Genomic DNA, 14,269 nt, shown 5'->3' with positions numbered 1-14,269 from the left:
TATCTTATGGGCAACGACAGCTGCACGTACCAGGAAGATTTACGCTGGGTTGATATCATGCTCTTTGCTCATGCTCTTTTATCTTGTGCGTATGTATAGGCGGCGCCATACGCCTATTACTGGGCTTGACGCACTCCCGTTCTGTCTGATATGACCGGATTTGAGATTCAGATGGTGTATTCATGCGGGAGAGCTACTTCCTCTTGTTCAACAGTGACTTTGTCACGTCGCCAGTGCCTGCCTCTCGGTATGCTGAGTCACTGCTGCTGCGAACGGGCATGTTGACCTCGCCGGGCTGCAAGGAAAGGTTACCGACCGATTTGCCTTTGGCTTTGTTCTTTCATTCGTCGATGTCACGTTCCGTTGTCAGTAAATGTATTGAACATTACCTGCTGACGCTTATAGTTTCATCGCGATTGCAGAAAAGGACAGGTTGACTACCGACGCAAGCGCGTCCAAAATACCACCCGCAGCCCTCTCAGGGCTCAGCGAGCACGGTATCTGATCCGTAATTCCTCACCGTGCTACCATGCTGGCCCAGCACCGCCGATGTGGATGTAATTTTCGAACACTTTTGTTGAGGTCAACATAACATTCACATGCAAATCTCTCAGTGCATTGGTGACAACATACCTGATATCCGTTGTGGTGCTGAGGCAGCGATAAAATATACATCGAAAATAATATATTCTACATAATCTCGTTATATTTGCCTAATTGTGCCTTCATACTGAAATAACATTTGCTAGCAACTCGCCCATTACGCCGCGCTTTTTGTGAGCTCAAGAACACAAGGACAACGACTAACTCCACTCTTCAAGAAAGCTGCCTGCCCAATCCTGTAATATCAGTATTCATCGACATGGCACGTAAACGTGCGACAATCCTAAGGACGTCTTGGGTCCGTATTGGAAGACATACGTGCTGACGTCATATGTTAAGCTATAATTGTCGCCGCAAATCTCTATTCAGACGACAGGTTTTTAGCTGTAAGCGAACCGACATGTAGAAATGACAGTCACCGCCAAGTAAAATGTTCAAAAGTGACCACCTGGAGACAGCCTGATGCAAAAACAACGCCTGAAACTTAATGCACCTGGAGTTGTCTCATTTGTATCGTCTTCCTCACTATGTTTTTCGACATTCTCAGGTTTTTTGCTGTACTACTCATTCATAGCTGCTCTCTTCTGGCTGAACGTGATGAGCTTCGACATCTGGTGGACCTTTGCGTGAGTATCTCTCCTACGTGACGATACCTCACCGGATTATCTGGGCTACCAGCCAGATCATATAGGACTTTTAGAAACAGACGGCCTACAGCCGACGTGTCCCTGTCAGCCCATCTACTTTCAGTCAGGACTTTTTGACCACCTTTGGGGTGGGCTTTTCTTTTAGCCCACCCTCCGCCTACACTTCCACGCCTCGCTTTGGGTGATCGCCACATCGCCCAACTACAGCATGTACCGCTTTATAAGTCCACCTTAGGACCAACAGGTTTGAATGTATTCACCGTCTTTATTGATTTGACGGATGGTGTGTTTTGTATCCGCCGATGAAAGCACAGCGGAATCACGTGGCCATCAAGCAATGTTTTCTGATTCTGTTAATGCGTATTGGATAATTAAGGCAAGGATTGTGGTCATTTATCCCGAAATAAAACAGCAATACTGAGCCAAGGTGGTTGGTGGGAACGTGGGATGTGGTTCAATAAGCATGTCCACGCACACCGTGCATGGTCTGGCTGTTTTTGCGCGCCAAAAGCGGGGATTTATGAGACGGAAGGCGTATTTGATACACGGAAGATTTCGAATATAAAGTTGCTTTCTCGTCCGCTTAGGCAAAATAGAGGCCTGCGATTTACAAGCACCGATGGATCAAGCGGAGTGTACTGTAGTCCACCTTAATGCGCAGTACGGTTTCACCGAAAGCTCCCGGTGCTGTGCCTACATAGTCATCTATAATGAAAACATCGAATGATGGAAGCCGTCCTTGCCAGTTGAACAGCACGTGCCTCAAAATTCTGCATTGCCAGTTGACATGGACCAGGATAATGTTCTGATTTGTGGAGATATTGTCAGTACTCATTACAAATTGCTAAGAGGGTTGTAGCCACGGGTAAAATACCGATCATTGCATTGTTATTATCCCCGTTAATGCTGTGCTGGTTCATGTAACTGAACAGCAAAACAACATCTGTAAATTAATTGCTGTCATCAATGTCAAGCTGCGAGTACAATTTTAAACAGTCAATGCGCAGCGCATTGCTCCGCATGATGCTGGCCGTTCGAAACATTTTAAGACAACTATTTCATTGGTTATGAGCGTCAGTAACTTCTCACGAACGTACTGATTGTGATGTCACGGTAGGATTATCACATCTAATCTAGCGGCAGATTTATTGGGTGGCCTAAACATGCAATTACTCAAAGGCGAAGCTGCGAGAATTACTGTAGGAGCTCAGCGACCGCGGCCATGGTGCTTGCGATACCCGAAGGATAGCTGTGAGAAAGCGTAATTGGAAAGTACCTAAATACTGATGAGACGTGACACGATGTGACGAGATATTACAGAATGGTTAAATCAACGGATTGACGACAGCAGATGGAAAAACAATGCATTGCCCGCCAACATCAATGCAAACACGCAGAGTAAATGTCCATTCATATACCCTAAGATACAAGGCCAGTAGACATGGCATTACAACTGGAATTCCCAAAAATTTGTATAGTGCTGATGGCTGTGCTGAATCCCATATGCTGCAAACATTGCACCCATGCTCATAGGTAACCCGTATTTTCCAAACTGTTGCCCTCAATCAGTGAGTTTCGTCCTCATTCTGGCATGCCACGATGCACACTATAGCAATGGACGTTGACCAGTCAAATTGACCTGATTTACGTGACTGTGGAAGTGCATGAATCGGGGTCCCAAATGAGCTCTACATTACCTACAAAACCAGAGCAGAGCTTATGTGCCTACATAGCAATGTGACGTTAGCAAGCGTCTTATCCAATGTAGTACGTTAATAGCGTGCGTCTGCGTGTGTGTGCACATTTATTATGTCTCTCGCACAGCACAGACGGCTGCACCGAGTTTTGCAAAATTAGGCATGCTGGCTCTAGGACTGGCTCAAACTTCGTGATGATTCGAGACAAAAATTCACGCCCTTCCGCTAATGGTGTCGGTTATAGTGTAGGCGAGAGGAGCTATTTTGACATTGAGCAGAGAAGCGCTCGTCATATATGTACGGGAAATAGGTGCGCGAAGCCCGAGTTGTCGAAAACATCACGCTAAGCTCGACCTACGGTGAAAATAGCGTGCCCAAAAGCGGGGACGGCCATTCGACGCAAGCACAGACATCTTATGGAGCTAATGAAGCCCCGCTGGACATCACTGGGATGCGAGCCAATGTTACATGGCTGGAGACGGTGCTGTACTGACGCCGACGATAATACGACGACGGCGCCGACTCTTGGCGTAGCACAGCAGGCACGGACTCACAACTAAATCATGCCTATTCGATGTGGGATTCTATTCGAATTCCTACTCGATGGAGCTTATAAATGTAAACTCAGAGACCTGAGTCACAAGGTGCACGTTAGATACTTGACAATTTCCAAGCAATTCGGTCCAAAGTCGCAGGATTCGGAGACCATTTGATATCCCACTCCCACTGCCCCCCCCCCCCCCCTCCACCCCCTCCTCAGTCAGGAATATCTTGTCCGCGCGCCTAGAGTATAAGTTAATAATAGTTATAAGTTAGCTTACTCCATTATATCTGATGCTTGTTTCGGTATCTTCAGATGAAAAACACACGCTTTAAAGGTCACCTATGGGCAGAATGGGATCCCCATCACTTTAAACCACCTCATTGTCGTTGTTGAGTGGTACAAACTAACCTGTCAATGCTTGGCGTCCCAACGGAACGCACTGACTAGACTCTGATCGTTGTTCCGCATACGCCGACCGCGCAGCTGACTAATGTCGTCATGCTCTAAAGCGATCGCCTTGTTTTCAGACACCTGCGCACGCAGCCGCCGTCCGAGCGGTCGCTGCGACACCGGTTCATCCGACACTCGCTGTACGCGTGGGGCGTGCCGCTGGTGATGACCGGCCTGCTGGCGTTCTTCAACTACGCGCCCACCTCGGTCATCCCTGACGGTACCATCGTGCGGCCCGGTATCGGCGAGCGGAAATGCTTCCTCGCCAGTAAGTACCGGGTTTTACAACATTGCTCCCTGTGGGTATCTGGAGGCGGAGCCTGGGCCCAATGCTTCCTCGCCAGTAAGTGCCGGGTTTTAGAACACTGCTCCCTGTGGGTGTCTGGAGCCGGTGCAATGGGCCCAATGCATGTCATATTTCAGATGTGTATCTTCTCCTGGCGACTACGTTTAAAAACACAACCTATGCTGAGTTCTAAATCGGTTCCTTTCTACTCTTTCTTCCCGCTTTAAATAAGATCTAAACCGAAATCAACATTCATTATTTTCCTTAGTTGCTAAAATGTACATATCTAAGCTATTATAAGCTGTATTTGGAAAATTTTGTCGTCAATTTCAGAATCACCAACGAGAGATCCAAACAGTGTGATACCTGTCAACACTGGAATACTTACTTCATGAAGGCCAAGGTTGCTTGGAAAGCGATTCGATGTTCACGTAACGAACCATACTTAGTGAGCTTGGTTGATGATTCCGGACTTAGGGCGCTGAGTCTATATCATCATATGACGAACTTGCATAGTGTTTCGCAACAGTACCGATTTTAGTGCCGCTCGCGGAACAAAATCGCGACATTTTAAAGCAACATCCGGGCAGCTTACATATTACAGCCGCCAGTAGCGTGTATGTGCTTTCCTGTTATGATTATATTCACGCACAGCACATCACATGTTCCCGCTGTTGACCTAACGTTAAAAAACGAGCTTCATCATCGACCCCACATTTTTAGAAACACAGATCAAATTTGATGAGTGTTGCTAAAACTGTAGGATGTAGCAAGAACGCTTTGTGGTTTGATAAAGCGCAGTAGAGCGCAGAGATGACACCCAGTTATCCTGCAGGTTAAAAAACGGAGATCATTTTTAAGATGTTGTGAAATGTCCGATTCGTTTTCATGCGAATAGTAGACCACGTTGCAAAGCCACATTAGCACGCCACAGACCTGGCCCGCAGACCTGTTCTTGGCTCATCGGAACTCAGGCTGTGGTTTTCTCACCAACCTGCAAAGAAGCGTAATGTCGCGCTTGCAGTGTCCGAGATAGCGGCGGGGCCTTGCGTCAGACGGCGGAGAAAATGTCGCGGTCAACAGCCCCGCAATCCGGACGTCTGGGTCCTGATCTGGGGACTGATCTGGGTCCCTTTAGACCGGGCGGGCCATCCAGGCTCCAGGTACTGGGTGTCGCGTGACTGCTGGGCTAGACCAAGCTCGTGCCAGCGCACGCGCGTCATTTGCGGACGCAGGGAATACCCATCCTCCCCCGGCCGCAGCGCGGGAGTCGGTCCGCGATAATGCTGACGTCATAACAGCCGCGCGGTGGTGCCGGGAAAATGGCACGGCACGATCGGACAATCGTTTTGATGACAGGAGCTCGACTATGTGACGAGGATAGTGGAACGAAATTGCCGCCCCGTCACCGTCACCACCACTACGTGCAGCTCCGCCTCACTACGTGCTCACGTTTCCAGGGACGCAGTGGGACTTAAGACGCACCCCGAGTGCACAGGCGCGAGTGAGGGAAAGAGAGAAGGAGGGAGAGGGAGATGGAGGGAGGAGGGGAGGGAAACGGAGACAGGACACGGAGACGGAGGGGAAGACGGAGATGTAGACACAGGGAGAAGAAGAAGGGAGGGCAAGGAAGAGGAGCAGGAAAAGGGCGGGGAAGTGGTAAGGGAAAGAGAGAGAGAGAGAGAGAGAGGAGAGAGAGAGAGAGAGAGAGAGAGAGAGAGAGAGAGAGAGGAGAGAGAGAGAGAGAGAGAGAGAGAGAGAGAGAGAGAGAGAGAGAGAGAGAGAGAGAGAGAGAGAGAGAGAGAGAGAGAGAGAGAGAGAGAGAGAGAGAGAGAGAGAGAGAGAGAGAGAGAGAGAGAGGGAGAGCGAATGGTGAGGGAGGGGAGACTGACTGCGGCACTTTCAAGGCATCATAAGGATATCGACTTTAATATTTTCGACCCGAGGGCGAGTCGATGCGCTGCGTTTCTGATCAACAGTTAGAGGACGACAGTCACACATATATAATGCTGGTCTGACCTGGACTTTTCCATTTATTTACATTTGTGCCACTTTTAAACAGCTCAGGACTTTGGAGCTATGTCCCAAACATCGCTGAGGTGTTCTTAGTGCACCTCCTGTTCTCGTTACATTGCTGTTTTTTGTTGTCTTTATAGGAGAATCATACAAGCTATGCCAGATATAGGTGTTTAGTGCCCGTTTAGCACGTTTGATGTGCGCGTAGGCCAATTTACATCGTCTATGTTATCTGCCTTAAGCCAGCATACTCGTTCTTAGAAGACCAAGGGACAAACCGTCAAACCAACATAAACCATATCTTCATGGTTCATGACAAACCGGAAATTAGCTTAATGTCAACTAAGGACGTGTTTCACATTTGTTCGTGGTTTTGAACTGAGACAGGCATTTTGAAAATCACTCGGTGCAGTTCACAGCCCCGCTTTCGTAACACGTTAAACCCTCGGACTTCTGAGCTAGACACCCGCAAACCTGTGCATGCTTTTTCGTGCAGACTTTTCAAGGTCACCCAAGTACGCGTGACATCAAAGAAACGATACTCAAATATTGCCACCTCATTGGCCATATAGTGTTGAAGGCCAATACAAATATAATCGTCGAGTTTTTCGAGTCTAGTGGACGCTAGCGCGATTTCTGGAACCAACGGGCTTCAGTTGGCTCTTACGCAATATTACACGTTCAATGCAAGTTTCGATCACGATTTGGTTATTTAGTTATTTGGATTAGAGTCCGTTCGGCCATTTCAGGAGCATTTCAGAGCTATGGGATGAAGGAAAATGGGCAACGGTGGAGCAGGACTACATGCACCTGGGGGCCCAACCCCTTCGACGAAGCCGGGATACCTGCAACCCTCTGAGGGGTATTTGCCTGGCGCCCGGACGGAGGCCCCCGCCACGAGGCCTCGGCCTCACTCGTAGCTGGCACATGCACCCTGCCCCGGAGAAGCGAGGATGTCGCGAGGATCCAGGACAAAGCGAGAAAGAATGTGAAAGGGGCGAAGGCTCCGAACACCAATCACGTTTTGTGCTACGTAATGCAGAAAATTTAGCAGTACTATTAGCCATATCGGAAATAAAATTTGTGATGTAAAAACTTGGGATTAGGGTCATAACTGGGCGTGCGAATGGAAGTAAACCACAAAAATCACGGATTAATATGCAGGCACGCCACGAGATAGGGAAAAGACAAGCAGACATGCTAGTATTTGTGTTCGGGAAGTGCCGCACCCATTACCACGACACCCCTCGGGAAGTTAAAATGCTACAGGTGAATCAGCCCGTACGCTAGGGTAGTAATTTCGCACGACCAGTTTGACAGCACCTTTGTTCTCATACAAACATTCCATGGTGTGACCAATGGTGACCTATCGAATAACATAGTTACTAAATAGTGAAATTGTGTTATCTAAAGCAGACTTTTACACTTAAAAGTAAAGCAAAAGCCACGAAAGAACACGTTTCATCATGTCTGACGCTCGTCTCCAAGTCTTCAAACATGGAGCATTCCCTTTAAGTGGACGTCAGTAGAGTGCGCCAAAAGGTAAGCTCATATGGCCAAAACATCAAAACTGACCTAATGCCCTGTGAGGCTGGCTCTCGCTAGCGTGTGCACGAGTGGAGACTCTTCGTTATGTGAGTGGAACGCAGTGTTAACGGAATGTTTGTAAAACACCTAAACCCAGTAGCCGAGTGGGAGCGGAAAGGCACAGTCGCTTACCCACGGACGGGCTTTCGAGCGTCCAACTGTGTTCGCTAATGGTTTGCGAGTGGATGCGGCGCGGAGACGGTATTTGTGGATGGCGCTGGGCACGACATTGCAGTTCGTGACGTCATGTTTGGTTTCTTTGAAGCGAAAGATATGAGAGGCAAGAATGTCGTCTTGTTACTTGCGCTTGGACCAAACCCAGGTGCTCCTACACGCCGAAATGGGTGAGGGAAACTCTTTGCTAGAGAGATACCCGGGGACAGTTTATATCTCCCATGCAAGTGACTTGGAACAAACTATCGATATAAATTGTGCGTAAGTTAATGGATAAAGCCTCAGCGTTTTGATGATTTACTGCAGCTTGTTGCAACACGCAGTAAGACATAGAAGGCTTTAAGGCACCGGCTGTAATGTTTTTCTGAACGTGACTAAGGACCGAAAAATAATTCAAAACAGCACTAAAGTTACACGCAAGGCGAACTGCATGCACCAAAACGGTATTGCGGTGTCTTTAGCCGCAAGGCGCTCAACCATACCACTGTCACATGGGACACACCGTAACAAAAGCCCCGTGCCGACTTTCGAAAAATAAACCAATTCATCTGTTGAACGCTACACTTCGTTCTGAAACATGCCCATATTACGATTGCTGGCTATCTATATCTGATATGTATCTGACCAGTGGTATTCAGCCCCTAACGAGGTATTGTTACGTTGCCTTTAGGGGGGGGGGGGGGGCAATCTAGTGGTTCGTATGTTAATGCACTGTATAGAACACAGTTGGTGCGACACTTACATGACGATTTATCACGAAGTGCCCTAAAGACAGGGGTATAGTTTCGCAAAATAAGTTGGAGGAGGCTGAGCAGGGCGAAATGGCTAGACCCTTCCTTAACATAAGGAAAAAAGAGTTTTCCTTAACTTTGGCCAACTTCCTTCTCACAGTTGGCGGGGCTGCCCCTTCCCCCTCCCCCCTCCCTCCGACTATAGCATTGCATGGAGAGTTAAATGACGTGTAAAACTGAGCTCCGTAACCTGAACTAAAACTCTGAAATCCGTAGCCTGACTAAACTGAAACTCCCAGATTTGTATTCTGTCCCCCTTCCAATATACCCGTGTTGCTTGTGTCTACAACTGTCTGTGACATGGTACTGTTGTATATGTGGGTACAGCTTGGTGACTTCTCATGAGCCCCGCATCCCCCTCTAAATACATGCGATGACTTTCTGTCTATAGCGCTACGCATATTCTTCTTTCAGCTCCGACAATAGAGCTGTACTACTTCTACATACCTATCTTCATCGTCACGAGCGTCAACATGGTCTTCTTCCTTGCCACGGCCTGGACATTGTACAAAGCTGAACAAAGCTCCCGAATACTTCAACGGAAGCGTACTGCTCGAGAGAGGTGCGTGAATCGTGGGTAAATCCGCGATACAGCTGGGACATGACTGTGCCATCAGAGTCAGATGCTGGACCCCGGGCATCTTTCGCACAAGTCAGGCAAAGGAACTGGCGAAGCTCGTATCACATCTCGTGCATTTGTGATGCCGTTTGTTGCTGGTTGTGTGTTGAATATTTGCAAACACTATTGGAAATGAACTTGGGTCAATGACAGCACAGCTACAAAGTAAATCTATTCTCATGCTGTGTACAAGATAGCAATGTCCGTCCCATCGCATGCAAACAAGTAGGAAGGAAAATTCAACACCAACAGCATCATCGCCTTACATCAAGGGCTTGTCACGGACGATGAGAAGAGGATATGAGCGTGGTGTATCCACAGCACTGTTTGGTGTGAGCGATTTTTTGTCATAAACCCCTTTTTCATTAGTGACATGTACCCACTCAGAGACCTTGATCCTGCTGATGCCAATACATACTTGATAACAAGCGAGTGCCTGGTCCGCAAATAAGCATTTGATTGCGGTTATGGAATAACAACAGCTAAGCATGAGTCACTGTTTCAGACTGAGGGTGTACGTCAATCTGTTCGTCATCATGGAGGTCAGCTGGATAGCTGAATGTCTGTCTGCACGAATCGAACCGAAACAAATCTGGTGAGGTTTCCACCGTCGCTCAAACCACTTGTTTCTTTCTTCCTCTCTCTCCCACCTTGAATGCTATAATGGTCACCTCCTCCTCCTCCTCCTCCTCCTCCTCCTCCTCCTCCTCCTCCTCCTTCCCTCCTCCTCTCCTCCTCATCCTCCCTCCTCTCTGACTCCTCGGAGTTTAAACGGAGTCGGTGGCCGTGTTTGACCTCGTGTGACTCGTGCGAGTACAGTTTTCAGTCAGAATTCGAGATGTGCCGAAAATGGCGAACTGTATGAAACTATCATTTTAGCATTTTAGAGAGGTCTCGGGTCATATTAGGTCATGTGAATTCAGCAAAGAACAGGAATGAAGTGGAAGCATGACTGCATGAACACGGAACAACAGTACCAGCATCTCGCTGGAGTCAATGATGCCTTCGGGTCCCGTTGATTCAGGTGGAAAATCTCTTTGGGGCCTGGAGCTAACTGAGATCAGAAACCCATGATGACCTTTTGACTAAAAACTGTTTCAGACTATCTTTTTGCTGAATCTGATTTAAATGATAATTTTTGCTCCATTTTTTTCGGGGGGGGGAGAATCGTTTCTACCAAAGTAATTCACAGTAAGGAAACAATGGTATTGGTCATGTAAACATTACAATGTTTATCAAACAACGTACTGGGGAGCTGTATACCGCTCGCCAGTGTTTCATTGGATGTGCAAAGAACGGAATAAGACCATGGTTACACTTTCATTTTGCCGCGTTTCGTATTTTTAGCTCAGTGGCTAGAAGGCTTGGAGAGCCCTTTTCCATGAATTGTCCCGTTTCAGCTCCACGCCGTGACATGAGAGATCATCCTGAAACCAAAAATCTACAGGGAGATGCCATTGGAACAGACACACATCAGTCAGTGCGACCGTTGTTGCGGTATTGCAATATCTTGCGTATCTTGCAATGGACGAGGCTGATTTGTCTCCAGCGAAAAGAATGCTTTAACGGTGGGGGGGGGGGGGGGGGGAGGGGTACCGAGCAAGCTCGGGCTAAGCCAACCAGTGAGGCGGCCGAGGGTTACGCTGTATTTTGACTTACGCAGTTCGATCGCTCTCGCCTCTACGCTGCGCTGCGCATCTCGTGACAGCACAGTTTCCACAGCGCGTAAATGCCAGGTTTGTGCAAGATACCCATCAAGTGGCTGTTGACAATTAAAGTTGTTTCTTTCCTCCCTCAGGTACCTTACGGACATCATCAACGCCTCCCAGGGAATCCTAATATTTCTTCTGACCATCCTTCGTTCCTCCACACGCCAAACAATCAAAGACAGATTTCTGGGGGTCAGCAAACGCGGCTTATATCCCTCTGTCCACAAAGTTCTCCCAGCAGGCAAAGAAGACCAGGTATGCCGTCTTATTATCTGATATATTTCGAAACACAGCCTTTATGTTCTCACGTTTCTTGTCTCGTCTTGCCTGTTTCACCAATAGTTCCAGGGGGTGCAGTCATAATATCTGCCCTCGCCTAAAGACATGCTCCCATCAGTGGCGCAGCCAGCCAAGAATTTCGGGTGGGGGTATCGATGACGATGTGGTCGCCGCAGCTAAAAATGAAAAGACGTTAATTTACACAGACAGAAAGATATTCACTTGTTCTAGCACACCTGGTGTTGTAAATGTCCTTACAATGGCCTATAACGGCCACAACTATGACAAAGCTTTCAAACCGAGAGCACGTATTTAAAAATTTTGAAGCTAGATACGCATTCATAAGGGAAGAAATGGTAAGTAATGGACGAATCCATTTTAAGGCCATTTCAACGTCGGATACTTCTAAAGCATCTTGCAAGGAGTCAAATAACGTTGACCATGTTTTGTCCAATTGGCTGGCTGATTAGCTTTTAGCGTAACTGTCGAAAAGGCAACAGTCCGTAATCGTTAATGGTGAATCAATTATGCGCCGATTCCAAATATCGCCTCAGATCTCCAATTTTGTGACGCAAGTTATCCGTCATTGGCGATTCAAAATTTCAATTTAAAATTTACCTAATATGATGGCGATTTAGGTCTAAACATCATGGCGCAGTTGGGTTTTTGAGATGGCGTGTCTTGTAGTTCAAACATTCCCGGTAGGTTGTCGGTTAGTTGTCTGTGGTGGGTAACCACCACTGACGCAGGCTCTTCCCTGAACTCCCACGTTTCGGGCGCCATTCCCTGGAGTGCGGTGTGAATGAGAGGTACATTGGAGTAATCGGAAAAAGAAGAGAGATAATTCGCCACAGTTAACGTCAATTAGCATAGGCATCCTTTACAAGCAAGGGATTTCTGCACCAACAACAAAAGACAATGCCGCATGATAGCGCGAAGAGAAAAAGCAGATGACTTAATGCATTGCTTGGCTCTCTGATTCTGATTCCTCACGTCGGTTGGCGGCTGCTTTCATCACTACATTCACTTCGGGTAGATCGGTGCACCGGCGTGGCTGCTGCTTACGTGGAAATCAAGTGCATTATGCAATCCTTTCTTTGGTCGCGATCTTTGCTGTGGAGACATAGAAACGAGATGAAGCCGCATCACCCCCAGTTTGCTGTATAACCAGTCTGCCTACCATCCAAACAGCTTCCGACAAGCGATCAGATGGAGTGAAAGTAATCAAGTTGAGGCTAAATGAGGGTGAAAGGACGAAACGTTGACAAAGGCACGTATCCAACATATGCTTCATAAATCAAATATTAAATGACGTCATCAACATTTTGAATAGTGAGTTAAACCTCACAAAAATGATCATTATAAACTGTGAGATAGACGCAAGCAGTAAGCTGTGGAACATCTAAGAGGAGATGCGGAGACATCCTAAGCAGGGCGGCCATGCACAGCTTCAGCCAGCCTCTCCGCTGTCAGTTGTCCAACCAGCACCGTCACCGCTAGAGGTATAGTTAAAGCCGCCACCGACAGCTCCTCAGCTGCAAAGCCTCCGCCGACAACTCCTCAGCTGCAGAGCCTCCGCCGACAGCTCCTCAGCTGCAGAGCCTCCGCCGACAGCTCCTCAGCTGCAGAGCCTCCGCCGACAGCTCCTCAGCTGCAGAGCCTCCGCCGACAGCTCCTCAGCTGCAGAGCCTCCGCCGACAACTCCTCAGCTGGAGAGCCTCCGCCGACAGCTCGTCAGCTGCAGAGCCTCCGCCGACAGCTCGTCAGCTGCAGAGCCTCCGCCGACAGCTCCTCAGCTGCAGAGCCTCCGCCGACAGTTCCTCAGCTGGAGAGCCTCCGCCGACAGCTCCTCAGCTGCAGAGCCTCCGCCGACAGCTCCTCAGCTGCAGAGCCCCCGCCGACAGCCCCTCAGCTGCAGAGCCCCCGCCGACAGCCCCTCAGCTGCAGAGCCTCCGCCGACAGCTCCTCAGCTGCAGAGCCTCCGCCGACAGCTCCTCAGCTGCAGAGCCTCCGCCGACAGCTCCTCAGCTGCAGAGCCTCCGCCGACAGCTCCTCAGCTGCAGAGCCTCCGCCGACAGCTCCTCAGCTGCAGAGCCTACGCCGACAGCTCCTCAGCTGCAGAGTCTCCGCCGACAGCTCCTCAGCTGCAGAGTCTCCGCCGACAACTCCTCAGCTGCAGAGCCTACGCCGACAGCTCCTCAGCTACAGAGCGTCCGCCGAAATCTTAAACAGAGCCGCTGCGGTCACCACTGGCAGTTCTTTAATCAGGGATGCCACTGCCAGCTGCTCGACCAGAGCTGCTCACAAGTTTTCAACCAGAGCGACGACCGCAACCGCCAGCTCTTCAGCTGCAGTTATCATGTGTGGCGGACAGTTGTGACGATGAAATAAATGACTACGGTTATGTTGTGACTCACCGTCGATCTAACTGACCCGCTGATATTGACGCCAAAAGGCAAAGGGAAGTGGCGGGCAAAAAGTACCGTATTCTTTCGCTGCTACTACTGCTTAAAAGAAGCTACAAAAGGCTGAGTGCATAGGCATATAGAAAGACTAGGTAGAAGAAGATCCAAGGAGAAGACCATATTTTTTGGCGTAAGCTAGATGCACTTGAGAATATTTAACACCCAGGCCATGTTCACGCGGCTCATTTTAGTCTGATAGTGGGCGTGCCGGTGGCGCTGACCCAGAAACTGTTTGCATTGCCTCAAAACCGTGGATTTTATTTGCCGAAGGTTGCGTTTGTTCGTGGCGATGAAAAACCGTGTGATGTTGCAAGGATGCTACCACAGCCCGCGCCGCGTAAGCCGGACCCACTTCTCGTTTGGGCAGGAGTTGAGCCACACAATTACTCATCATTGCTGAGG

Source organism: Pollicipes pollicipes, unplaced genomic scaffold (genome assembly GCF_011947565.3).
Source record: "Pollicipes pollicipes isolate AB1234 unplaced genomic scaffold, Ppol_2.1 Scaffold_4881;HRSCAF=5763_pilon_pilon_pilon, whole genome shotgun sequence".
NCBI classification, from domain to species: domain Eukaryota; kingdom Metazoa; phylum Arthropoda; class Thecostraca; order Pollicipedomorpha; family Pollicipedidae; genus Pollicipes; species Pollicipes pollicipes.
The sequence above is the reverse complement of the archived record's forward strand: the minus strand, read 5'-3'. Positions refer to the sequence as shown.